The 25,997-nt window shown below is 39.6% G+C and overlaps 1 long non-coding RNA gene across 6 annotated transcripts in view; it reads right to left on the bottom strand.

Annotated features, from left to right (window-relative positions):
• The window catches only part of LOC128850398 (uncharacterized), a 106,922-nt gene that overhangs the window by 73,775 nt on the left and 7,150 nt on the right, over positions 1–25,997 (bottom strand). For 5 of the 6 annotated variants that reach the window (XR_008447808.1, XR_008447809.1, XR_008447804.1 and 2 more), the window contains exon 4: positions 10,608–10,817. This is a non-coding gene — a long non-coding RNA (uncharacterized LOC128850398). Of the gene's footprint in view, positions 1–10,607; positions 10,818–21,625; positions 21,770–25,997 lie in introns of all 6 variants that reach the window. The other variant, XR_008447806.1, reaches the window with a different exon arrangement.

Here is a 25,997-nt window from a genome sequence, read left to right as displayed (position 1 = left end):
CACAAGGACCATAGAAGTACATAAATTCAGATTATTAACCCTTCACACTGTGTGAGGACTCCCATTCACTCATTGTTCTTTGATTGTGGTAAATTGTCCTTTCCCTGAGTAGGAGAAAGCTGCTGCAATCTAACAACGTTACACCCAAATGGGAGTTTCCACAGTACTGTAGCATTGTTTAATTCGAATTAAACAGGTCATTTTCACACTCTCAGTTGATTTGCCTTAGCTTTCCTGAAAAGAAATTACTTTAGAGGGTGAATAGGTCAATGCAGTAGCCTGTTTTATCAGGTAAAATCAGTGGTGCCTATATCTGTGGAGGGAAAAGAGACAGAGGTTAGGAGTAGAAGTGGATCACAGAGACTGGAAATGGGTGTGTGGCTCTCCTCCAGCCTCACGGAGAGGCCCCATGAAAAGATATGAACACCGCTATCTCGTAGCAAAGCAGCCGGTCCATCCCCATACAGACTCAGGGAGCAACACTGCTGGTACAGTGATAGGGGATTGTGTTCAGGTCACCAGGTCAGCGTGAACTGCATAAGGGCAGCTAAAGTATCTTCACAGCCTGGGCAGATCTGTGGCACTTTGCAGCATGCTTTTTTAAAAAAACAGCTCCGTGACTTCACAGGGAATTAGGAAGGGAGGAAATTACCCTAAAAATTCATTACACTAGGACTCAGTCTGTATTTTACTTATCTATACAGAAGAGGAGAAGTCCAGGTCAATCTACTCTAACCTAAGCATTTTTTTGGTAGCTGTAATTATATTTACATCACTCATGTTATATTCTTGATCATTCAACTGTTCTTCAAGAGTAGTCGTTTACTTCATGCAGCTGACACCCTCCTTTGCTTTCCTCTTTCCCTCATCCCAGATTTCTGAGGGAAAGCATCACTCTCATATATACCATCCTACACACAGAGAACTTCTGTAAGCAACATTTACATAATCACCAAATGACCTATTCATCCCTTACATTCATCCCTTACAGACCTAAGTCCTTAATCAGGCCTATAGTGCCTCCATCATTTCTTCCTTGTTAAGTAGGCCAGACTTATCTCCAAATGTCAAGAGCCACTGTGGCTAATTAATTATTCTACCTTATTGGTCTTTTAAGAATGACTTCAAAAATCACTTAGATTCCACTTCGAAACCATATTGTCAACCAAGAAAGAAAAAAATTAGCATGCAAAAGAGTTGGAGTAAGAAAGCTTCTTATCTAGCACAGAAAACTCACTCAGTGCAAGAAATGGTGTCCAGTAGCATATCATCAGCTTCATATACTTTACAGGGTTTTGCTCCTAAAGAATCTTGCTTTGTTATTTGTGGTTGGCCACATTCTACCTTGCCAAGCATAAATACACACATATAAACACTCTGAACAAGAAACAGCCTCATGAAGAACAACTGGGAGAGCTTCTTTCTCTCTGAAAGGAGGCATCCTTTTCTACATCTTTCAAATCTTTTCCAGCCCCGTATGTTTTTTTCCACCTCCCCCTTTCCAATTTAGGAAGCATGACATGTGCTTTGATCTTCAGTCCAAAAACTCCTTTATAATCTCAGTGTTATTAAGAGTAATCGGACTCTGAATGGGATAAAAATAACCACTGCGTTTGTACACTTCTTTTCAAAACAGTAATTCACTCACACACCGGCCACATGAAAAAGCTGCTTTCCTTCAACCATACTAAAGAAAGACAACCCATTCCTTCAGCTGTAATGGTGACAATGCCTATTTATGCCTGTTTCTGTCTCAAGGCTTCAGCAAAAGCAAACCGTCATAAATTAAGGTTTTAGCTATGCTTACTAATATTCACCAAAGATTTCCAACCACAGACTATCTTACAAAAGAATAAGTTCAAGGAAACAAACTGTCCCTTAGCTAATTTCCACAGGAGTCCAGCCAGACCATGTTGACACGTATGTCCTACTGAACACATTCAGAGCCATTCCAGACACTTAAAGTAAATGCCATAGCCTTTAACAGATGTTAAGAGTATTTGCATTCATTTTTCTATTTCTTAATTATCTATACAACAGGTTCTTCTCTATTGATTATCTTCTGTCGACTGGGAGGAGCATTGCTGTGTTAGATCTGTATGGAGAAATAAAGGTAGCTCATCTCCTCTACAAAATAAAGCAAGTGGAACTAAATGAAGAATGTCAAAAACTTAACAGTTTGTTTGTTATATGTTCCCATCTGTCACTCCAGTTGTTTTATGCTGGCATTGTTTTCCTTTGTATATGCAATAATTCTTATGGACCATGCATTATTTTCTATGCAGAGAGAGACTATATAGTTTTTGTGGCGTTTAACCGGAAAGATACTACCTAAAATATACATTTGCACCTAACTATAGCGTCAAAGGGAAAACACTTTGTCTAATTCCTTCCTTTTCTCCTTCCATCACTTCTTAGGTGAAAATTGACCCTTGTTATTTTTTTCCATTTTTGTAAAATGCAAAAGCCTGTTTTTAGATCCCCCAAGAGATTTTCCTGCCGGAAAATCACACTGCACACATTCTGCTGCTTGCTATAGGAAGTATCTGTAGGCAGAATAAAACAATGCCCCTTCTCCAAACATACTAGAGCTGCACAAATCAATATACTGTGTTAAAATCATCATATTTGTTTCATATCTTTAGTTCACTTTCTGCAGCTAGAAGTGCAAAAGCTGCACTCTCAAAAAGAAGAAGAGACAGCATTTCTTCAAACTACACTGAGTGGTTTGTTAAATGCTTGAGAAAGTATTTGATGTATTTAAGTGAAAAGGCATTCCCCTTACTATGCTGGTTTGCTGATTGAGGTTATGAGAATTTTTTCATGCAAACCTTTAGCAACCCGATTTCGTCACAGGAATAGTTTAATTTCTATGATTAAGGCTGTACGTACCACCTTCTTTGTCCAGCTGCGAAGGCTGGCTAATAGAGATGTTACTGCACAGAAATAAGATAAGATACCTCTGGCTCTAAGCTCTCAAACCCTCTGTGGGATAAGGGGAAGCAGTACATGACAGAGCTGCTGTTTTCATTCCCAGGTCTTTGATTAGGACGAAAAATGGTGCCTCTTGGAGCAGAGGAAATGGCTGTCCAGTAAATACATGCTGAAAACCAACATACTGTGACAGAGGCTGATAGCAATGAACACAGTACACATTGCAACTGTAGCAGCATAACAGTGGTCTGTTTGCACACAGGACTGCCCCTCTACCTCCACAGGCTGACCAAGGAGAGCAGCTATCAGGGTACTGAAAGATGAGTGGTGAGTGACAAGCACTTTTGGAAGAAGATGCTTTAAAGGAGTTGGAAGAGAGTCCATGAACTCTCAATGGCAAGGAAAAGTATATTACAGCCTGTAATACTAGACTTACTAGTGGTTTTCCACAGGCTTTGTCAGGGTAGGAATAGCGACTCTCATCCCCTGGAGCAGCCATAACAGGAGTGAGTCAGGCATTAATAGCCTTAGTTCTCCTCCTTTCCTCAGGGGAACATCAATTTGCTGCTGGCTGTGACAATCTTCTCAGCTCTGTGTAGATGACCAACAGCTTGGCTGGGAACACAAGCCAAAATTCAAGCAGTGTAACTGTCATGTAGGCAGATACTGTCCTCATGTGCAAAGACCAAAAGACGGGTCCCAGATGGAGCACAGCCAAGATTGCTTCAGGCCTTTCAATAGCAGAGCTCAACAGGACACTGGCTACTGCCAGCAAACACTAAAAGTCTGTTCACCGCCAGTGAAGTCCCTCAGGGCATCAGCGTGCCTCTGAGGTGGATCTCAAGAGGAGCCACTAAGGCTGAGTTAGTGCTGATTAGAGAGTAGAAATCCTTTGAAGCACTAGCCGTACTTTATCCTCCATATAGTATTTCTCAAAATGCATCAAATTAAGCCCTCAGGATATTTGTACAAAGCCTGGAAGAAGGCATTTTATCACCTCCAGCTGAGCAAGAGTCATCCCTTCTCCCTAGATAAGCAATGGTCACAATGACCCAGGCATGATCACTTCTGAGCTGGATTACTCTAATTCACTCTGTTGAAGACTGGATGAGAGTTGTGCCAAACTTCCTAATTTCTCAGGCTGTGATGAGTAAATGAAGTCCCAGCTCAATTTCATCCACTGAACCCCAGACATTTTCAGTAGATCGCTTACAACGTTGCTCCTTGTACTCTGCACAGCTGACGTGTGGGCCAAAAAATTTGTAAACGGTTAATATGGCTAAGAAAAAGTTTTCAGCCCACTGACTGGCTAAAGACTTCCCTGGTGCAATGCAGCTCCATGCAGGTACAGGAGAGCCCAAAGCAATAGATGCTCAAATAACAGCACCCGGGGATACCACAAGGCACTATAAAAATACAGCTAAATGCAAAGTCTCAACAGTTTTCAGGAAATTTTTAAAATTCAGAAAAAAACTTCTCCGCTCTGGCAGTGCTGGGAATGTTTTGTATAAATTAACAGCACCTTACCCTCAGAGATTTCATACCTCTTCCCAAAGTTTTTGTGGATTCCCCCACACACTGGCAGACACCTCTGAACTTGGAAAGGGAACTGTTTTGCACTAGTGACACAAGAAGGACTTTTTAAAAAAGAAAACTTCACTTTTTGAAACTCCAGGGAAGATTTTTACAGATCGGAATAAAACAGTCCAAAGTGGAGCCGCAGCTCTTCTTCCACATATCCCAGTGCCAGTCGATGGGTGCTGTGATCTGCCAGGAAAGGGCACTCAGCAGTTGACAGGACCAGTCCCTGACTAGTCCTGAGCCACTGGCCCCATGCAATATATTTGCTGGTTTCTTTGGAACAAGCAACACGATCTTCATTAGATGTGCAGTTTTATAAGAGTCAGAAGCTTATCTATAAAAATCATCTTCCTTTTCTACTATGTCTGAAGGACATCTTCCTGCTTGCAAGTATCAAACACTGCATTGTAAGGGCATGAGACAGGGTAATTCATGAGCTGAGAACAGAGGCCTAAAGGTATTTTAGGTGGTTTCTAACAAGATAACCAATCTCTCTCCAAGTCCAGAATACCAATCTGGTTTCAAACTTCATCTTTTTCTTGAAGTGATATTAAGAACTTGCAAAAAACATCTCTTCCTGTGCTAAGTCCTATTTCTTGCAAAATATATCGCTTACTCAGCAAGTACTTAGGGCAGCTACCTGAATATATTACCTTCAGTAATTTCTTTTGTTTTTAAATTTGCCTGACTACTTTCTCCTGTTGCCATTAAAACTTCCATTTATGTAAGTACCCAATGGCCTTTTCAGGTTCCTTTCCTTCCTTTCTTCTCATTTCAACTGCTTTAGACCTATCCTGTGAATGGCTTATGCACATTTCAGAAGTAAGGTCAAAATTCTGCAGCGGTCAACAGTGTATACTACCAAATGGAGATGCTTGTTCCACACCATAATGGTATGCCATGAGCAGGCAGCAAAGCTTTTTCCTGTAGCCAGGCTCTTGTTCTGTAAACAAAATACTTTTACAACATCTAATACTGTATTTGGTAACTTTAGCCAACAGTCACTTTTTAAATTGAAGATGTGCTCTCACACAGAAGATTGGGACTGTAGTTGTAAAATTTGTCAAAACACCTCACAGAAAAGGGGATTCAGTCCCTGCAATTATCCTATTACAATCATCCTAAAAATCCTATTGCAGTACCATCAGAGACCCACAAGAAAGGTCCCCTCACTCAGGTGTGTTCCCAGTCAGATAAAGACTCCTCCAGGTAAGGTGTACAGCCTTCTCCTCAGTCAAAAATTTAGAATCCTCCAGGATCTCCAGTTCACTCACTTCAAAAAACAAAGATCCTTATGGCACCACTCGATTCAGTCCCTGTTCCTAAGGATCCAGTTTTTCCTGCCCCATTTTTCACTGAAGCTGTTCTTTAGCTCCTGGGCTGGCTCCAGATTTCCCGGCTGAACTGACATTTTTCTCCAACACGGCCTCCAAATGCGCTGAGGGAGAGGAGTACTTGTGGCTACAAGACATCTGGGGACAGAATTGCACCCTCACAGAGAGAAAACATATCATCCTGAAACAGTACCTTGAGCCAAAGAATGCCAAAATCACTATGTGTGACGAAGAGCTCTGCAGAAACATGCTTAAAAAACTGCAACATGTACACAAATCAGCATTTTACATATAGTGAACCACCTGTTGCGCACCAGTGGGAGAGGTTTTCAGTATCTTAGTCCATGGATATTTGAACTAGAACGTACCCTGCTCAGCATGCTCTGGGCATTTCTGTCGGTATTGCAGACACTTGGAAATTCATTCAAAACAGGACAGTGAGTAAGTATGTCTCTGAGCTTATGTTAAAACAGAATGAACAGGCTTGTTTTGAGATTCCTCATGTTTTCTAGCTCTTAATCCTCCCTATATACGAAAGAGGAGAATAATGAAAATAAAAATTACCCCAATATTAATAAATATACCATGGTACCTAGAAAAAATATCCAGAAGCTTATTGTTATAATTAGCTACAGTGAAGGATATGACCTCTCTTCTCTCTCTTTGCTAGTACCATGCAGTCTAGTCATCCATACGCAATACCCAATATGTTAAAGATTCTGAAGTTCAGTATTACTTCATACCAGAAACTCTTTACCACATTACTCTGACTGATAAAAGCAAATGGTGGAGTTTATTCATCCCTGAAAGGGCTGCTGTACAGTCCTATTTTATGTACTAGAATCAGCTATAAATGGAAGCTACAGACAAAGCAGTAACTTGAGGAGCTCAGTATTAAGAAAAGGAAGGAAGAAACAGCCATTAAACAAAGAATGAACACAGAGGGGAAGGGACACTTGACAAGTGCTACCAGGAAACACATGTAGGAGTGGCAATCCAATCAAGTGAGAAAGTGCTGGAAATGGGGAAGGAGAAGAGAGCAACAGCATGCCCTGGTAACCTATGCAATTCATATACCTAACTGATATACTTTTGGATGGTCCTCTGTTCCCATGCAGAGCAGAGGATGTAGAACACCGTAAATATTGGCTTACTGTACTGATAACTAATTCTTTTTCTTACTCTCCCAATTAATGGTGGGTTTCACAATCACCATAAGCCAAAGCAATGTGGAATGCTCACTAATGTTGCAGAACCATTATCCCACAAAAGAAGAAAAGCTTCATTTTCACAGCAGAGCCACGTAACTACTAATGCCAGCACAAAAGAGGCGACAGGAATGTATGGTCAGGGAGTTAAGACTATTGTGAATTGGCACACTGCTTATGGACAGGGCCATTGTACTGTCACCCCAGGAATACTATGTAAACAGAGAAATGCATGACTGGCTTTTGAGAAGGCATGATTTGTCATTTGCCAAATGCTGCTTTATTCTAACATAATCTTCTATTTCACTCCCTCAAGAGCACATGAAAGTGGTGTAAATCATAAGAAATGGAGATTGCATTTGTTTCTGTATAAATCATTGTGGGTTATGTAAACCGCTTCACTGGTAGTACAGGACTCATAACTTTTGAACATTTTGTGAGTAAGGTGCTCTCCTCTGTTCTTTTCACCTGAATGAATGAGAAGGTACATGGTGGTGTTTGAACATCACTTATGTCAGAAGTACAAATGCTACCTACAAAAATATCTTATTTAGTGGATAATCATAGGTTCGTAGAATGGTTGGGGTTGGAAAGGACATTAAAGACCTTAACAATCTACTAATAATCTGATTTCAATGCTCCTTCTGTCTCAGTATTTCAAATTATTAAATGCATCATATTGTCAGCACAAAGGCAGGCAAACCCCTAAGTTTATTACTGTTTAAATGCTGTGGCAGAGATGACAAACTTGATTACACACAAAAATGCAATCGTTTCAGGTGCTGTTTAACATATTTTTACTAGGAGGTTTAAAAAGTATCAGAAACTTTTAACAAACAAGGTTTAGAATGAAGAAGTGATAAGCCTGACTGTATCCAGCATTTAGGTTAACTGCAGACTTCTTACATAGAAATTATAAGCAAAGATTGCACTGGAAGCTGCAGTTTTTAACTTAGTTAAAAAACATAGATATAGATATTTCCATATGTATGTACATACACACATATACACACATATATACAAATGAAGAGAGAACTAATCCAGTATTCAAATCAGTCAATATTACTGTAAAAATATTCTCTTAGGTAAACACCAGAAATAAGACAAGAAGACTAAGGACTTCAGTTAGGTTGTGTTCAGCCGAGGAAGGTGTCGTGTGCCATCTGTTCATACCATAATACAAAAGATGGTGCATTTCCCTAAGTTTTGTCACTTCTATGTGGCAAAATGTCCTTGAATCACTGCAGCTGAAACAACACCACAACTAAATAATTTTGGAGAACTGTCTCAGCATTCCTAATGGAGGATAAGCAGAAAAAAGGCACAGCTTCTTGGGCAGCTCTTCTGTCTGAAAGTGGTGTAGAAAGGTGCATCCCTGCCTAGCCCTGCCTAGCCCTAGAGATAGTTGGGTATAGCTCTATTTGTGGATAAGCTTTTAAATTGGAGGCCTTTCCTTTGTGTGTAAGCTGTGGAGGTTTGGCGTAATGTGCAGACTGCATGCCACACTTTAAATTTGAAAACCTGGTCTCCTTGAATCTTAACATACCATGGCAGTGCGATACTAGCACCTGAATCTGGAGATGGTTATGTGGTGTGGCAGAGACCATCTGTTAGGCCATGCTTTTAGGCAGGGCTTTCTGTCCTTTTGCCTTTACAGCCTCAGGGGAAACAACTGCTAGCAACTGTTCTCAGTACTGTGTGAACTTCCAGTGCAAATAAAAACTTCAGAAATAGAAAACTTCAAACTCCACCCTAAACTTCATTTTTCCATTTAAAAAAAATACAATATAAAATCAGAAATATCTTAAACCAACATAAAATCTGATCATTTTTTACTCAGTCTTTGTCAGGAAATGTCATGTTGACTAAAAGACTGAGTCTTGATCTGACTTCATAGAGTATGTTTGGTAGTTTTAATTTGGATTTTTATTTTGGATTTTTTTAAAGTGATTTAAAGCTCTCGTGATTTTTGCACCATAGCTACTAAATCATTGAGAAAGATAGCTCACAAGAACAAAAAATTTCTGCTAGATAAACACAAATCAGCTACCTCCTTCTTTTCTCCTCTATTAAGGCTTTTTAAAAATTATTTTTGGCAACAGAAATAATGGTGTTGCTGAAAGGAAAATTATTCTTGTAATAAAAACAGCTCCTCAGTCATTCTACCTGTATTTTTTTTCGTAGTACACTGTTATCTTCCCAAGGAGCTAATTAGAAATAGAAATTTTTTAATTGATGAGCATCTGACCATTAGGGCATTTTCAATTTCTCACAACATCCCAGATGACACAGTTACAGAAAGGCATAACAGAAAAGAAAGAGAGACTAATTGGAACAATTAATTGAAACAACATACAGTTAATTTCAATTACAAGAATCCTGACTGCTCCCTTGTCCCTTGTTGTGTGGACTGTTACACTGTGGTGATGTTCCTACAGACTCCACAGCAAAAGCTGAGTGAGGATCCCATCTGCTGCTGATTATTCCTGTATTTACTATTTGTATTCTCGTAACACACATCAACTCTATGCCTGCATACTGTTCCCAGTGTACAGTGCTCTACAAAAGGTGAACAGGAAGATTCGTGACTGCAGACATGAGCATGGCTTTGCATGCTTGAAGTACCCATTCAGCCAGGAAAAAAGATAAGCCGCTCACTTCAATGTTCTGGTTCTTAAATGTACCTAACCCAAATTGCCTCAAAAAACATCTAAGAACACTTCTAGGCAAGAAGTCTGTTTCCAGATAAATATCCAGTTCTGGTACTTATCTGCCTCTGGGAAAAAGCTCCAAAATATGCCTTTTATAGGCAAAGTTTTCACACTCCCATTTTGGAGACTCAGAAACATTAAGCTACAATATCTTACCACTTATTCATCATAAAGCACGAGGCTGCTTGCTGTCATTTTTACAAGAAGAAACTGCCCATTACTGTTTGTGGCACCCTGCAAAAGTTGGTTGAGTGTGTACTCACAGATCAGCAGGCTGATCTCAAAGTGATTGCACAATCTTGCTCCACCAGCTTCTACTAGCCATAGTGATTAATAAAGTTATGATCCTGTTAAATCCATGGTAAGGCTTCCACTTATTTCTGTAAGGCTAGGATTTAATGCTGTATCTTTTGACTAATGCAGTAGATTTTGTATTGGGTGCACAGATGCCATATTCACCTGCAGAAATTATCTGAGTTCTGGCTTGAAATAACGTACGACTCTCGCACCTACATACGGCTGATTTTGGCCTCAAGACTTTAGCTGTGCTATAGTTTCTTGTGGGAGAAGCTCATTTTCTTATACTAGCATTGATTTCCTATGCCGTTACTCTTAAGTCTGCTACAGAGATCTTGCATAAACAGCCTATTCAGCAAGTCTGTGCTCAGTTTGGGACATGACTAATTATAATTTCACATGGTTGAGTGCATCAGGACTGTACTGTTCAAGAAAAGGCTGTCTGGAGAGTTCCGTTTATTCATAATGTCCACCAATACTTTACCTTGCTTCATCACATATCATGCACCCTGCAACAGATGAGAGAAACTGCTTTTACTCACCTCAAATTAATTTCTCCTTCTGTATGGTTCTCCATACCCTTCTCATGAACTTCCACAGGTCTTTACTTTTAATCCTTTGCAGGAAATACAATCTGAAGCTGAGTTTTATATTGACCTTATCTCATCTGCTGGTAGCAGTGGTGAGCAACCCTCGTGATTAACAGCTGTGTTAACAGCTCCTGGGCCTTCAAATCACTGTGAAGACATGATCTGTGGATGACAACAAAGGAAATCCTGAATAATAATGCTGTCTTAAATGTATGTCAAATACTTAAACTTTTATTTTGCAAACCATATACCACCAACTATCGAAAAATAGCATTTCTTCGTAAATGCATCCTATGCAGATGGGCTTCACATTGAGATAATCCTAGCCCTGTACTGATTATCGAAGTGAACAAAGGTTAACCTAAGTGCCTACATAAGAAGGATGATCTCAACTTTGTACAACTAAATGTGGCAAATCTACTCATTGAGAAGTCAGGTTGTTCTCACCTTAAAATACAACATAAGAAAATCATTGTGGGTTGACCTTGGCTGGCTGTCAGATGCCTACCCAGCTGACCTCACTCACCCTCCTCAACAACAGAGGGGGCAAGGGTAAGATGAAAAAATGCCTTAGGTTAACATAAAGGTTGAATAATAAGAAAAGCAAAGGCTGCATGCAAAAGCAAAGCAAGAAGAATTTATTCATTATATCCCATCAGCAGGCAGATATCCATCCACTTCCTGGAAAGTAGGCACCTTGTAATGATTGCTTGGAAAGACAAATGCTGTAATGAGGAATGTCCTTGTATCCTCCTCTTTTCTTTCAGATCAGCAAGACCTCGTATGTTATGGAGCATCTCTTTAGTACGTTTGAGATGCTCCATACCATACGAGGTCTTGTACAGGTACGTTCTTGTACAGGCTGGGTCCCCTCACAACTTGTTGCCCACCCCTAGGCTGCTAGCCTTGGGGGTGGGGAGGTGATTTGGACAGAAAATCATGACACTCTGCAAGCACTGCTTACCAAGATCCAAAACACTGGAGTGTTATCATTGGTATTACCAGTCCTGCCCAGCCCCAAATGCAAAACACAGCACTGATTGGCTGTTAGAAGCTCCATCCTGTCCAAACCCAGCACAACAGTACACTAGGTTATCAGGTACCAATGTGGCAATACTCATGGGTAAAGCTACTAGATCAGTAGAAATTATACAACTGCCATGAGAACATATCCTAGATCCTACAGGGTAATAGAGAAGTCCCTTTCTTAAGGACAAATGGGATCCTGGGGAACTTCTTTATGGCTTTTGATGGGAACAGGAACCAGGAAGGTAAACACTTTTCCCTCCTTTGAAACCCATAGGCTTTCTGGAGATTGTCATCACATTGAATCTAGCAGAGGAGTCACGCCTGCCCTGCCTCTGTGAGGTCAGGCAGAAGGTTCTCCAGTGACAACAGTGAGACAACAAAACACTCTGCAGGCAAAGGGAAAACCTGCGTTGTAGCTAACTCTGCAAAATTCCACTTGTCAAAACTTAGCAAAATTAAAAATCACAGAGAACTGAAATATGGGATACAGGAGAAGGAAGTATTTCAGAGTTTATTTAAGCTAAGCCATCAGATAACAGGCTATACACTGTCAAGCAGGTAGCACATTGCCTCTTCAAACACAAAGGAGAGTTTCCATTCCCTTGTTTTCATCATTACTTTTCCACACTATTTTCCCCAGCAAACTATGCTTCTGTGGTTAGAGTAACTAACTGGAATGTCTGGTACAACTGGCCTATAGATGAACTTTGCTAAAACACCCATACCTTCTGAGCCATGAAAAATCGCTAGGAATTGACTACAGCAAAGGAAACATGAGAGTATTGAGTACTTAGAAATATAAATGAGAAAATATTTTATATTCTCACATTCATAAGTGCTTCCACGGGTTGGGGCGAGGATCAGTGTTCTGTTAATCTCTTGGCTCCTCTATTTAATATAGCCTAATTCTCAGGAGCTGGGCGGAATATTTCACATATTGATGAAGTCTTACAGTGGCATTAGATATAACTGAAAAAGGCTACCCACATTTGTCAGGAGGTGTTTCTATTCATATGTAGATGTTAATAGCACTCCAGGTAGGTTGGTTTACATTTAACTTACTTCTCTTCTACCAATGTGCTTCACTCAGGGTATCTCTGCTTTTCAGAAGAGATAATATTGAAGACTTCAAATTGTTCACAAAAGCAGCAAGATAAGGATAATAAAATCTTATTTATTGGCATAAATGGATCAATCACTCATGGAAGGGATTTGCTCTGTGATGTACTCCAGTTGCACAATTGGTTACATTGCAGATAACAGCAGCTGTCTTTTAAAACTAAAATATATTGTTTATAACTGCTAACTATGACTGGATTCAATAATCTGATCTGGAATGCCTAGTCATATGGTCTAATATATCCAAGGCAACACTACTTTCTAATACCACTCACATCTTTATGTTTACAGTATTACATCCTACCTACTAATTCAGAAATAATGAATTTTCTGTAAGGCCTTTTGGTAACCTACAATTTCAGGTATATACTACTTTAATTATAAATAGCCCTTTTCTACTAAGGTACCACAGCAGTAATATATATATATATATGATCACTAGAACTGTGTAAATTGAAAAAACTCTGTAGAAACTAGAATATTTTCAGATTTCATTATAGGCTTTCATGACTTCCAATAGTCTTAACCAAAACTGAACATTCTTGGTGGAGAACACGTCATTGTTTCTGTCCTTAATCCATTTTATTTTGTTTGTAGGCTGTATATACAAGAAACAGAAACTGTGCTTCTATCTGCAACACAAAATACTTATTGATGATTTATTAATCCAGCTGTAATGATAAAAAGTCACCTATGTGAGTAGCAAAGCTGGACTCTGCTGAACTGGGCACTGAATTTTGCTATTTAAAAGATGCCTCTGCCAGAGTAAAGCACAGGGAAAATGCTTGAAGTCTGGCTCACTGTAGGATAGATTTTGCCTGGATTTAATATCTACCAGCCTAACATCTGGCTCTTAATTTATTCAATATCTTTGTTACTGTGTTCAGCTGCTAATCCGGTTTCCCCTCCACTAATACGGACATAGACAGGAATCCTCCATCCCTCCGTGGCCCTTGTACACTGTGCTGGCAACATAAAGGACCTTGATAGTGTAACTTGACAGGACTTAAATGCATCTTTTGCCACCCTCACTATGCTGCAGTCATATAAGGTAACCTAGTCAGTGAGGGTTGGTTACTATGCAACTCCTGTACTTGTGGGTAAGATATAAATAATAAGAACTGAAAAATGCTGCCCACAGAGACAAGCCAATATCCAGAACACAAGGTTAATCATGCCTTTTTCTTGAAACGTATTACAAATACGAATACTACTAGATTGAGACTCACTGCAGGAACTCAAATCTATGTGGAAAAAGAACAGTACAAAACCTGATGGAGAATCTGGGGCATTGTGTTACCACTGCCACGTATAAAATTTCATTATTTTTTGAGTTTCTATGCAGACCTATGACCCATTTCTGTTCCCAATGAAATCCATGGCAGATTTAATAGGTGCTCCATTTTTTTTCATTTTAATAGGCACTCTATTTATAGAAAAATGTGTAACTTAAAACTATGTGAATTCTACTCTTGCTTCACCTTCTGCTTCTCAAGGGATCCTTCTTACTGAAGACCTAAATGCTATTTCACAGCAGTAACTGTAAAAGTAACCATACATTGTGCCTAAAATGCCTGTCAAAGCATGTTTAACAGATTATCCTATATTGGAAAAAAGCCTTTTTTTTCCCCTTAGCTACTAGGATGCCACAGTTCATCACTAAGACTGTGCCTGGTTTTGACAGACCATCCCTCAAAACAAAATCAAATTATTTTATACTTCCCCACCTTTGATTTCCACCAATCAGTATTTGTCAAACTTTAAAGCTATCATAAAAGGCACAGATAAGGCATGAAAGCTGAAAAACGTGGAACTGTTTCCCATTAGTCGGGCTTCTATCCTCCTATGAGATGTCACATGTTAAAAGTCAATTCTTTGATACATTCCACTTTTTTATTTTTTTAAGGTGATCTGATGAAAAATCTTTCCTTCTAACACATCTGGGAAATACTAAGGTAATTTCCATTTTAAAGATTTCACTCTCTCATAACATATTACTAGAGGTTCAGTTTTTATGATGGGCCTAATACATCTTCCAGGGTTTCAGCACAGGAAAAGTAAGACGAGGTAATAAAAAAATACGAGTCTGTTTCACAAAATTAAGTATACACATATATATGAAATAGTAACACATAAGCGTTATCAAGACAAAGTCCGAAAGTACTTAAGCTTAGATTTCAGTTACTCCTATTTCTTGCAAATCAATGTCCGAATCCAGTGTGAACTAGACTGTGAGTCAGAAGAAATGCCCACAACATCTGAGCTATGATGTGCCTCTGGAGGGTCTTAACAATTTGATGTTGAGCCATACAGGCATACTCAAAAGGTGGTAGGCATTGTGTGGGGAGTTGTAAGAACAGCACAGTGAAAATTGTTGTGGCACTGAAAGGAGTGGTCTCATCCCCTTCCCCCTACTCACAGACACCTGCCGTCTCACGCTAACACCATCACTCCTATGGATACATGGCAGGCTGGACCCTGTAACTTGCTCAGCTGTAAGCAAGCAACAGTGAAATGACTTGCTTTTAGCCAGGCTGGTCCATTAGCCTAGTTCAAAACTCATACTTGCAACAGGAAGCAATGGTGATGAGCAGCCAAGCGTTGTGGGTGGCATAGTGCCATGCCTTTCAGAGCAGTCTGGGCTGGAGATGATTAAGCAGCCTGAGAGCTGCAAGTGATTACAACTGTCCTGTAGGCATACAGTACCTACCTGCATAAGTAGGTACACTGGACAAAGAAGGTCTAGCAGTATCTTAAGCATGTGTTAACATGTTTTTAAGTAGAAGACTTCAACCTTCATTTTCATGGCCTTTAAAGTCATTTGAACGAGCCAGCCCACAAGTAATTTACAAGCTCACTTAATTAAAGCAATTTTCTTTAAAAGAGCTCTTGAGCATGCTATTCCCTTTTCTTAACCTCAGTGTTATAATGGATGCTTATCCATTTCTGGGACTCTAGTAAGCTCTTACGGGATGCACATAAATGAGCTACAAGAAGCAGATACCAGCTCCCTTTGCCTGTGCACCAATCTAATGGCCTCCAGCCAGCTCCAAACTGAAAACCCTTGTGACCTTGTTAGGGTGACACTGTGCCCGAGCTAATAAGTTGTGCTCAGAGGCAGAGCGATCTGGGCTGGGCTTCACAAACATGCTTTTGAACTAGAGCTGGCTTGTGTCCAGGCAGCTGAATGCGTACGCAGAGGGAATTTGTGCATAAGTGCAACCAACCACGCAGACATATTCACAGTATCATCAGACCAAAGGCTACAGCTTCTCTCCAGAAGAACTGAATATCTGCAAAGTCTCAATTCTGGATTTCAATGTGTTTGCACTGTATTTCCTTTAACCTTCCCTTCTCAGCCAATGAAAAACTTTTGCATTATACAAACTACCTAGTCATCTTCAGGCATTGTTTATTCTTAATAAACACTAGCATCAATTTGGCAGTCCCTCGTTGCAGGAAAAACTCATTTCCATTTGGTTTGAGGAATATTCCTGCAATTCCTTGGTTTTGCAGGACATATGCAACACCATTATGTGCCTTCCACTTTTCTAATTGCCCTGTCTCACAAAGCTGAAGTCTGGCCATGTGACCTGTTCAAGAAAACTATGGACTATGAGAGTCCTGTTCAACTAAGCTTGTCTTTTTAAGACACGGATCAATATTTTGACCACATAACATAGTTAACAAATGCTTTAGTTCTCTTTACTTCAGTCACTGCTCAGCACAGATAAAGCTAATATATTTCCTAACTTGGCCATTATTGGGTGTACCCAGTTCTCAATGGGTACTTCAGCTGGCCTACTGCAATTATTTACAACACAATTGACATGAAAGCAAGTATTTTTATTACTTGCATTGTTTAATATTTACAACTGGAACTTAACTCTGCTCTTTCACTCTCCCCCTCCTCTTTTTTTCCCCCCTCTAACATTATTGGCAAAACTGGATGAACTAATGCTTCATATCTCTGAAAACATGTAAGGTTATGCAAACAGAAAGCGAAGTAAGTATAGAAAAACAAACTGAAAACCAAGACCATGCTCTGTCTGTACATGTGAACAATAGACTATACAAAGTGCACAGCAGAAAATATCAGCTGTTTTTAGATGTTAGAGAGTACCTATAGCAGGAAAGAGAAATCTAAAGATTAGCACAGGAGGGGGTAGAGAATTAGGCTCACTCTTGTGTAAATTGGATAGAAATCAAAATGCAATATTTCAAGTGGAGTATAGGCACACCATGTACATTAGGCAGGTATTCTTGGTGTGCCTGGCAAATATCTGCATGCTAGATGAATGTTGAATTTTCCTTCGAGAAGTGTGTACAACTAACACACATAATACCTCAAAAAGAAATTCAAAGACTTTCCTAAGTTATTTTATAACTCTGTGCCTTTACTGTTTAAGACCTACTCACCAGAGTCCAGCTTTACTATACAATGCTAGGACCTATTTCACCTAATTTCATACATTCTTGGTCATGACCAGCTGCTTCTTTATTTTTTAAATTGTGTATATGATTTGTCATTACAAGTCTTGCAGCCTTCTTAATATTCGTAACTTAGTTGAAATTCAATTAGGAAGTGTGATCATAAGCTGGACACTGTGAATGCAAAACTCTATTAAAAGATACCAGTACTGATGAGTCTTTGAACAGCTGGAAAAACTGTACTGGCACAAAAAAAAATGTATACAAGAACATCAACTGGCACATGAAATTAGGAGCTTTCAAATTATTTGATTAAACATCTGAAGATAGTGTCTGAATGCTACAGTAAAGGAAATATCAGTTACCCAAAATCCAATACTAAAAAAGAAGTAATATTTTCCCTGCTGGGAATGGAAGCAAGTACCGGCTGCCACACTATATATGGAACCGACATTTGTCTCGGAGATCAGTAGTTGGATTTTCATTAGAATGAGCAAGAATTGCTTTTAAACTGTCTACCTGACTCTGGAACGTGTTTATAGTGAGAATTAAACAAGCAACCCAAACTTGACCCTTTAATCTCCCCTTGGGTACTTTTACCCTAACTCACTTAAATATGCCCATAGAAGATAACTTCAACAGGATCAGACTAAAATCTGTGAACAATGAAGAGTCCACTGTACAAATGGAGAGATTCCCACCTTCTCCAAGGAAGACAAGAACTGGGCCAAAATGTAAATGTAAGCCACCTGTATTGTTCTTGCAAGTTTGTGGTTTTGCTGCATTTGACGGTAAGAAATTCATGCTCATATAACTTTGGTTATACCAGCGTGGCACACCGCATCAGCAAAAAATAGCTTGTGGTCATGTTTTTAATACACAGTTCAGCTAATCTTGTCTAGATGGAAAAGTGCACCAGCACATTACAGGCTCTAGTTGTATCACTCAGAGAGAAAGGATCTTAACTGCTGCCACCTGGTCTCTTTGCTTTGTTGCAGAGGTCCCGTCATGACATTGGAAAGGTTGTTTAATTTCTTGTTCCTTGAGATCCCTCAGCCTGTAAAACTGGGGTAACGGAACATACCATCTCCCATTATTGCCCTGATGGGAAATACATTAGAAATTTACATGTGAGCTGTTAAGCTTGTGATATAGGCCACGACTGATCACTGCTGTTACGTTGTTCTTAATCTAGGCCATTATTAGTAAATTAAGGCTCCTTTTTTTCTTCAGTACTTCAAGAAACAAAAGCAGGGAACCATTCCTTAATTAAGGAGGTGTGTTTTTTGAAAATCATGTTTTTCAAATTTTTTTTCAAACATGAAATAACATTCAAACATTGAAATAACAACAACAAAAAAGCCAGAAAAAACCCAAAGCTGAGCTAAGCAGTACAGGTGAGAAACAATAGTTCAACTGAAATGCTATACCAGTTAGACATAGCAATCTAAATAACACTGCAACACAAATTCCTTTAAAAACTGACAAAGGTCACCATTTCTGTACTATAAAAATGCACTCAGCTATCCTACTGTGTTGGATGTTAATATGTAGGTCCTTTTTAAATTCAAATTAGACTACAGAGTTAGTAGGTCATAATGGAGCTATCGTTCCCCCAACACTGACCTTGCTGTTCAATTCTGTTGCTGATAACAATTGAAGTCAGGGAATTCAGGTGGGAGGAGAATGCTATACCTTTATGTCAAGCCATCTAAAGAATGTGAGTATAAAGAAACCATACACTTTAAAACAGCAAGCATCCAGATAAGTACTTCCTTCTTACAATAACACTGAAGACAACAATCTCAGGCAGCTTTCTAGAGAGGCAAATTCTATAAAAATGAACCCAGTCTGGCCTTTCAAACTGTGGTGTGAGTCTCATCACTGGAAAAGAAAGCAAGGGATTATGCAGAATTGAATTTGGCTGTCACTTCAGTTATCGTGTTGTCCATGCACCCACAGTTCAGGATGCTCACATTTCAATAACAGAAATTTTCCCTTCCCACACGAGTTTGCTGGCGTTAGCACTTGGAAAAGATAGGACTGAGAAGGAAGAGAGATGTCTGAACACTGTGCCAGCTCTCTGCTGTGATCCCATGCAGTAGGGAATTGCAGTACAGGACTATATCTGCTACCACATGCATCAACCACTTAAAAACAGTAGTCTAGAGCCTGCAAAGTACAGGAGTCACTGTCATTTCACTTCATTATTACTCTCTAGTCTGCAAGTGTAAAAATACGATTTCACAGAAAACTCTGCCTTGGAAACAGACAGGACACAGGCAGAAGCCTGGGGGATTGGGAGCCCTGCAGCAGATTGGGAGGCTGGAGTGGGGCAAGTGTGGAGATGGGCCTCACTGCCTTAGCACATAGAAGAGAGTAAGCTGCTGGCTGCCATCCTGCTCTCTAACTTCTGCCCTCTGGCTAGTAAAGGGTAGATTTCACTACCCACTTGTGCTGTGACTTCTACAAGGATCCCAGTTGGCAGTGTGTACAATGGCTATTCTATTAACATCCTTCTTGATTTCTGGCTAGATGTTTTTGCCTAATCATATTCACATCAGTAATCCTAGGACTGCTTCTCCTCACAGAACAGCTGTAGCTAAAGGTTTCACCTCTGCTAAGTGCCCTTGAACATACATTAGATAAGCATGCATGAAGCATATGGCTTGTTTAACAAAGAATAAAACCACATAATTTAACTTTGCAAAGATACACCCACAGCCTCTAGTTTTTGTGGAAATCATATGACAAATGTGGAATATTTAGCGTACTATTAACTTCTTCCCAATAAAGCTTAATGCATCTTAAAGATTGGGAGATAACTGTAGATAACAAACTGAAGCACCAACAATGTCTCACTGTTGCAGAAAAAGGCCTGGGGTTACCATTGTTGGAGGGCTTTAAAAAGACATTAGGCAAACATCTATCAAGAACAACATAGGAATATCAGAGCCTTCCCTCAAGTCAAGATCTGGATCAGATGACTCTGGAGGGGCCCTTCTAGCCCAGTTTTTCTGTAGGTCCGCCTTAAACTACTTACCTACAGCTGCACTTAAGTCAGATGCCAACTTACAAAAGTTAATGTTAATGTCAGCCCTTGCTCACCCCCACACGTAAAAAGACTCTCACTGGAACTCATGAAAAAATTAGGCAGAGACTTTATGGTTTAATTTACCACTATTAATTACCAGGTATCAATGATTAATAATAATAATTATGAAAACAGCTATAAAATAATAACAAGTACCAGGAGTTAACTCTGTCATAGTGGTAAGACAATTCTCTGTCCATTTACATCCTAATATTTAAGGCTTATAGAGAGCTGTAACTTTACAAATACTTTTTTGAAGCTTTTTTTTAACTTAGGTTGATCTGTCTCCCCCCTGTCCAACAACACACTGAGTGTTACATACTTTCCCAATGTAAGTTACTTACCAGCATATGTTCACAAACCCAAATGTTTCAATTCATTGATATTATAAATGCTTTTTGCTAAAGTGATGGACTGAAATATTAGTAAACCCTCCGAAAACAAGAGTGAAACTGATTAGCAAACTGACCATGTAAGTATTCCCCCAGCTGTTAATGCAAAGCTAAATAACATAATATCCTTGGATAAAATTGAAGTCTGGGAAGAAAGTCTATTGCGTTATTTATATCCGTACTAAAAGCAGAATCACTGCAGCTAGTTATACCCAGGCAGCTACCAGGCGTGCCTTTGGCAAGATGCTGCTCTAAGAATTGTTACCGCTCACAATTACACAGGGGTAGAAAGCAAAACACCAGATATATTCACTGAACCAGAGGCCTGCAGTTAAGACACATAAAACTCCTTGGCTTTCAGACTAAGCAGCAAAATGCTTCTACTTAAAGTCCAAATATAGAATCTGAACCGTGATATAAACCACAGATGAATAAACATGTTGATTTTATTGAAGAATTCAGGTCCAAATTGAACTAATGGGAAAAAGGACACCAGAAACCACAGAGAAAATCATATCGACATTTCTTTTAGAAGATTGAAATTCAGACACAGGCAAAGCTTAGATAGAAGCTCACTTAGAAATCATCATTTTAGTTGGCACAGGAGAAATCCACCATTCTCCTTTTCACTGCCCAGGGGAGGGAGGTTGTCCCTGAGACATAGAGATGCTCCAGTTTGACAAGCCTCATGATATTTGGGAAAATTTGGGCTCTTACACTAAAGCCTATTTCTTTTTCAGCCCCAAAGCTTTCTCTCTCATATGCACAGCTCCTGGGGACCACTAGTTCAGAACCACTTTCTGAGACAATAACAGCATTCAGAAGTGGAAACAAATGAAACAGTGCTAGGGAATCCTTTGTGCAGTGAGGCAGCAAGAAGTGGGTAAACAACCAGGACAGCTTACGTGGCAATTGCCTTCCTGCTGAACCAGTCCTGTGGCTGTTCCTCAGGCTCATCTGCAGGAGCTCTTTCACAAGACTGTCGCAAAGCTTGAATTATTGATATCTGCAGAGCACAGCATGTCAGTAGGTACCAAAGCACTCTCTCTCTGCAAAATAAATGAAAGAGAGAAGACCTCACAGCCACTAATAGCCTGCTGACAAGGGGCTGAATCTTGCTTTGACCTTAACCCTGTAGATAGGCCTTCCAGCTCCAGCAGCAGAACAGCATGCAGCACCAAAGCTGGTCACACTCACATTTTGTAGTTAAACAGTCATATCCCCAGTCTGGAGTTTTCCACTGAGGCTGCTTATTTGGAGCCTTGTACCATCTCTGAGCTAACTTGCAGGTTAAAAGCAAGAAGTCTCACTGTCTGTTACTGATTCAGAGCAGTTCAACAGCTGTAAGACTCTCATCTCAATGAAGCCACAGGGAGTCACAATCCTGGCTACAAAGACAAATTTCACCATGATATCCCATTGGAAAAATGTGACTGGCAGCTGTAGAAGGATGTGGGATTTGACAAAGATGTAGAGAAACAGACTGACTTTTATAAACTCTTGAAATGACTAGCAGCTGAAAAAGCTAATCTACATCCCCTAATCTGTCTAGCTGAACTTTGCAGGAATGTTCACCACCTCCATAGCCCATCTGCAGTGATCTTGCATCGCCCTACCATTCACCACCCAATTACTGTCATTTTAAGAAACACTTTCTTAATGACTCAAGATTTTCCTGTTTCAGCTTCAGGCCATTGCACCTCATCTTTCTTTCTTCTGAGAATGTAGATAATTCCTTTCTTTCATTTATACTATTATCTGTGCAATTATTTATAGTCTGTAACTGTAAATCTCCAGAGTCCTCCATTGAATGCAATTCTTTCGGTGTCCTTTTCTGCAGTATGTCTTACTTTTCCATCATCATCCATTATTGGCTCTGTATCTTTTCTATTTTTAAAATAAGTTTTACATTACGTGGACTCGCCTGTATTCACCATTCCAAATGTGGCAAAATTACAGCTATATGAACCAGAGCCTCATTATCTTGATGCTATCACCTGGGAAAAGGTGGGTGTGTTTTATGCGACAGTGAAAGACAGACTTGAAAGGCACAGAGAACCTAATTTTGAAATGCCAAATCACACATCCTCAACTTGGAAGTGTAGGGGTAAATCTCTGAGTATTCTCAGCATGTTCGAAATACTGCAGTTTACCTCAGCCATGTGCTAAGAAACACAAGAGCAAGTAATCCTTGTTAAATTAATGAGTAACAATGAGGACATCATTCTGAAAGCAGGATATCATAACACAAACTATTAACAAAACTTTTACTCAGGGTTACTGTGATTCCCTCTTATTTAAATCAATATGAATTTAAAATTTGGTTAATACAGTATTTTTCCCTGAAAAAAAGCCCAAAATCTCCACTAATAGTAAGTATTAGGAAAAGGGTAGATAAAGTTATTGCACAAAACTGTTGGCATATTTTAAAATTTTCCTGAATTTTCATTTAAAAATAAATATCTGATGATCTATTAACTGCTGTTCTGAAGACAACTATCCATTCACTCAAGGATCTGGTGCAGGCCATAAATTGCCTCTGTTTCCACAGTATTTATCACTATATTACTTGAGCACTTGCCAATCATTAATAAGTATGCCCTCTGGAAATGCCTTTTTACCCAAGACAATGCTTTTATGGCCATTTTACCAAGCAAACAAACATAGAAAAACTGAGCTGCACATGAATATAGAGGAAATCTTGACAAAGCCAAGCCATATATTGAACCTAGATCTCCTGAGCCGCTCTTCAATATCTTTTCAGCAATATTCTTAAGAATAAACAGACAAGATAGCTGCAGCTGAAAAGCCTAAGGAATTGCTCATTATATACAAATAAGAATTATCTTCTTGTATCAGGTGGTGGTATGCTGTATTGGCGCTGAAGTGAATAATGCTAACTACAGAGATCATGGTAAAATGTATCTCCAAGGAATAACAGAGATGTGATTGAATAGCAATCATGACAAAAACACAGCTTTTAAAGGGTATTTGCCTATAGTTTAAAGCATTCAGGTAAAATTAGATAATGGTTATGACAATGTAGTAGTTTTGCACAGGCCCTAACAGGATAAGATTTGGAGTCTGCTACAGCCCACCAGATATGGCAACAGATAGACATAGTTGTGCAGTTTTACAAGGGAGAAAGATGTGTCAGGATACTGTATTAATAGAGAAGACTTGACATTTCCATACACGGAGGACAAATACTGCTGAGAGCTGTTGGTTCTGACTACTTCCAGACAGAAATGAAGCTTCACCAACTAGCCAGTGAACCCATACTGCTGTGGATGAGTTTTAAGTTTGTTTTCCATTAAGTTTTCCACATCAGATCTGGTAAGAGCTATCTGAATGATCATGGGTCAATTCACTTTAAATCCAATGAATTGATACACAGAATTAAGTTCTCTATTGTAAAAGATCACAGTTAAAAAGTATTATTGAGTTTAAGAATTTGTAATTCCTTCAGATGCTCATCAAATGTAATAAAGAAAAAAGAAACTATTGCATATGTATCATATAGGATATTAAGATTAAAGATCTTGTAAGTATAACTCTATAACTAAATACTTTATTCACTTTTCAACAGAAACATCAACTATACAGTCGAGGGTAGAATGGGTGAAGGAAAAAAAAAGACTAGAGAACAAGAATTATTAAAATAAAATAGAGGTGAAACTCCAAAGATATTGCGGCAAAGTAGACAGCATCCGTCCTAGGACACATGCTACAGGAGAACAGAATGAATATTACTTGTATATGAGGAAGAAAAGGGGAGCAGTACTTGAGACTGCTCAGCCTGCCAGACCTCTAGAGTGATTTCAATTATAGAGTTTTAGCACAAATACAGAGGAGAAGACCTCATAAACTTTCACGTGCTTGGAAAATTGGAGAAAAAACAATGTTGATTTACTAGAATTAGACTGCATCCAACTAACCTGAGTCCTTCTTTCCCTAAGTCATCTGAATCTTTCAACAAACTATCCAGACTGAGTCCTCAGTGAAGCTGAGCACAGGAGGCTATTAGTTGAGCAGCAAATGCTGGCCATTTGTATTAGAGTTGCCCTACAGGTAACAGATGCCTTAAAGGGTACACGAGGAGTAATGCTGAAAAGAAGACATTAGGATAAAGAAGATTCTATGAGAATTCATCTGTGATTAGTCATGGACCAATTACACTTAATATTGTCACCAATCTTATTTAATATCATCGCCAACAATCTAGCCACAGAAATTAGCAAGGGGCTAACAAAATTAAGATCATGAAGTTGGACAGCACATTTAGTAGACAACTGACATAAAATTGTAAAATGGTTTGAGTTGGAAAGAACCTTAAAGATTACCTAATTCCAAACCTCCTACCATAGGCAGGGACACCTCCCACCAGACCAGGCTGCCCAAGGCCCCATCCAACTTGGCCTTGAACATTTCAGGGAGGGGGCATCCACAACTTCCCTGGGCAACCAGTGCCAGAGCCTCACCAGCCTCATAATGAAGAAATTCCTTCTTACGCCTACTCTAATCTGCCTCTCTCTGGTTTATAGCCATTGCCCCTAGTCCTATCACCACAAGCTCTTGTAAACAGTCCCTCCCAGCTTTCTTATAGGCCCTCTTCAGGTACTGGAAGGTCACTATGAGGTCTCCTTGGAGCCTTCTCTTCTCCAGGCTGAACAACCCCAACTCTCTCAGCCTGTCCTCATATGGGAGGTGCTCCAGCCCTCGGATCATCTTCATAGCCCTCCTCTGGACCCGTTCCAACAGCTCCATATCCTTCTTATGTTGAGGATTCCAGAACTGGACACAATACTCCAGGTGAGGTCTCATAAGAGAAGAATAGAGGAGCAGAATCATCTCCCTCAACCTCCTGGCCATGCTTCTTTTGATGTAGGCCAGGATATGGTTGGCCTTCTGGGCTGCGAGTGTGCACTGTCATCTCATGTGACGCTTCTCATCAACCAGCACCCACTAGTCCTTTTCTGCAGGGCTGCTCTCAATCACATCATCCCTCATTCTGTACTAAAACTGCAGGCTGCCCCAACCCAGGTGAAGGATCTTGCAATTGGCCTTGTTGAACCTCATGAGATTCACACAGGCCCACCTCTCCAGCCTATACAGGTCCCTCTGGACATATTGAACTAAATTATAGAAATTGCCTAAACGTCTGTCAATGGCCATGCAGAAATGCCTATCTCTTCCCTTTCATTATACAGGTAATCTTGCATCTCAAGTAAAATTCTTAGGGTAGGTGTGTACTTTGAACAGATAAAATGACACTAT

This window comes from Cuculus canorus, chromosome Z (assembly GCF_017976375.1).
Source record: "Cuculus canorus isolate bCucCan1 chromosome Z, bCucCan1.pri, whole genome shotgun sequence".
In the NCBI taxonomy this organism is placed as follows: domain Eukaryota; kingdom Metazoa; phylum Chordata; class Aves; order Cuculiformes; family Cuculidae; genus Cuculus; species Cuculus canorus.
This window is presented reverse-complemented; position numbering and strand designations above follow the sequence as displayed.